The sequence below is a fragment of the Salmo trutta genome, chromosome 10 (assembly GCF_901001165.1).
Source record: "Salmo trutta chromosome 10, fSalTru1.1, whole genome shotgun sequence".
Lineage (NCBI taxonomy): Eukaryota > Metazoa > Chordata > Actinopteri > Salmoniformes > Salmonidae > Salmo > Salmo trutta.
In genome coordinates this window covers 45,669,357-45,671,814 of record NC_042966.1, presented here as the reverse complement: position 1 = coordinate 45,671,814, position 2,458 = coordinate 45,669,357, and the positions used below count along the sequence as shown (strand labels likewise).

At 40.0% G+C, this 2,458-nt stretch overlaps 1 long non-coding RNA gene across 1 annotated transcript; it reads right to left on the bottom strand.

Moving 5' to 3' along the window:
* Nucleotides 1–284: 284 nt before the first annotated feature.
* LOC115201776 (uncharacterized) lies at nucleotides 285–1,355 on the bottom strand. Its single transcript, XR_003879815.1, has 3 exons — nucleotides 916–1,355; nucleotides 669–748; nucleotides 285–561 (listed from the first exon to the last, which is right to left on the bottom strand). It is a non-coding gene; the product is annotated as an uncharacterized LOC115201776 (long non-coding RNA).
* Nucleotides 1,356–2,458: the final 1,103 nt, after the last annotated feature.

Sequence of the window (2,458 nt, the reverse complement as noted above, 5' to 3'; positions counted from 1 at the left end):
GTCCACCTTCCCTCCATTATAATAATAATATTGACAATATTGATTTAAATAATTAATTGTTTATTTAGTGGCACCACAAATGTGAATGAATGTTTACAAAACAATTTACCAAACAAAACACATTACAAAATTGCATCATTTCTGCAGACATGTCAGACCATAATAAATAATACATTTACTTTGTATAGTGATTTTCATGAAATTTTTTTGGGGAATAAAATAATTATGTAGAATAACAACGACATTAAAAATGTATCATAGGTTAAACTAACAATATTGTAGACTTTTGCTTTAGTGTGTGTGTCCAACAACCACTTAGTTATGTTAGGAAGTTTGCCATCTTTATGACCAGCCCTGGTAACTTCATCCAACTTTTCTTATCCCCAGAACACAGAAACTTAAGGACATGTTTTTCTGACATTTTTTGGGAAATGTAACTGAAAATCAAAAAAATACTATCCCAAGTCCCATGGGGACGTCCTCTAGGGTGTGGATGTTCTCCCCATCAAGGCCAACGTGATTTCACACTCATGGTGAAATGGATTTGTGCCGATGTGAAATCTGTGTCAACAAAAAGTAAGAAAAGAACATAAATGTTCAGCTTTAGTTTTATAGAAGCATGTACACTTATGTTTATGAAGAAACAGATGATTTGTGCATAGGCTTACCTTGTCACGGACATAAAGGCCTCGCGGGTCCTCGTTGAAGCGGTAGGGCAAGAGGTGGGTCGCTGAAGTCGTCTCCAGTCCTAGTAAAATAAAGCAATGATCTTACTAAACTTGCAAATTTTATTACAAAATACATATTTTTTTAGGTACTATGTATTGGCTACATTAGAGAAATGTAGCCATTAAATGCTGAAACACAAGACGTAAGACTCCATCTCAATTTTAATCATATTTTAGACAAAATCACCTGCAAATCCAAAGCCGGAGAGGGATTGTGAGTCTCCCCTGAGGACCAAGGTAGCTGTTCAGACCATGGAACGGCCGTTCCTCCCCAGGCATCACGGCTGCCCGCTGGAGACTGTCCTCAACCACGTAGACATGTACATGGCTGTTGAAACTGGAGGGAGTCATCAGCTTCCCACACAAATACCAGCTGGCCAACATGCTGTACATGTGGAATCTCCTCAGTGTGCACCATCCCAATCACCAGACAATTACCTTAATACCCATGAAATGACCAACCAACTCACCAAAGACACTGCCCTTTGAATGCCATTTGTATGCTAATAGATTTCAGGTTGTATTGACTGTTATGATAGTTAAATGTACATTTCAAATGCAACTGTCCTACAACATGTCCGTCGTACCTTCTTCTTGATCCCAATTGCATTGTGTCCATGTTCTGTCCTATAAGAAGTTCAAAGGAAGAGAAAATGTGTCAAAGAATAGTGTTACAAGCATTTTAAAAAATATTTAAAAAAATGTTGAATATTGAAAGATAAATGGCATCGACATGCAATGTAATGCAAAAGAGAAGAACATTTTGGAGAAAGCACTAGTCAATACAGTACTGCCATCCAGTAACAGTACTGCCATAGAGTAACAGTACTGCCATCCAGTAACAGTACTGCCATCCAGTAACAGTACTGCCATCCAGTAACAGTACTGCCATAGAGTAACAGTACTGCCATAGAGTAACAGTACTGCCATCCAGTACTGCCATCCAGTAACAGTACTGCCATAGAGTAACAGTACTGCCATCCAGTAACAGTACTGCCATACAGTACTGCCATCCAGTAACAGTACTGCCATCCAGTAACAGTACTGCCATCCAGTAACAGTACTGCCATCCAGTAACAGTACTGCCATCCAGTAACAGTACTGCCATACAGTAACAGTACTGCCATCCAGTAACAGTACTGCCATCCAGTAACACAGTAACAGTACTGCCATCCAGTAACAGTACTGCCATACAGTAACAGTACTGCCATCCAGTAACAGTACTGCCATCCAGTAACAGTACTGCCATACAGTAACACAGTAACAGTACTGCCATCCAGTAACAGTACTGCCATCCAGTAACAGTACTGCCATACAGTAACAGTACTGCCATACAGTAACAGTACTGCCATCCAGTAACAGTACTGCCATCCAGTAACAGTACTGCCATACAGTAACACAGTAACAGTACTGCCATCCAGTAACAGTACTGCCATACAGTAACAGTACTGCCATACAGTAACAGTACTGCCATCCAGTAACACAGTAACAGTACTGCCATCCAGTAACACAGTAACAGTACTGCCATCCAGTAACACAGTAACAGTACTGCCATCCAGTAACACAGTAACAGTACTGCCATCCAGTAACACAGTAACAGTACTGCCATCCAGTAACAGTACTGCCATCCAGTAACAGTACTGCCATCCAGGCCTGATATCACATTTCAAGATATCTGTGTACATTAATTGTTAAAAAAAATGTATCAGGCTGACTTGAAAGATTATACG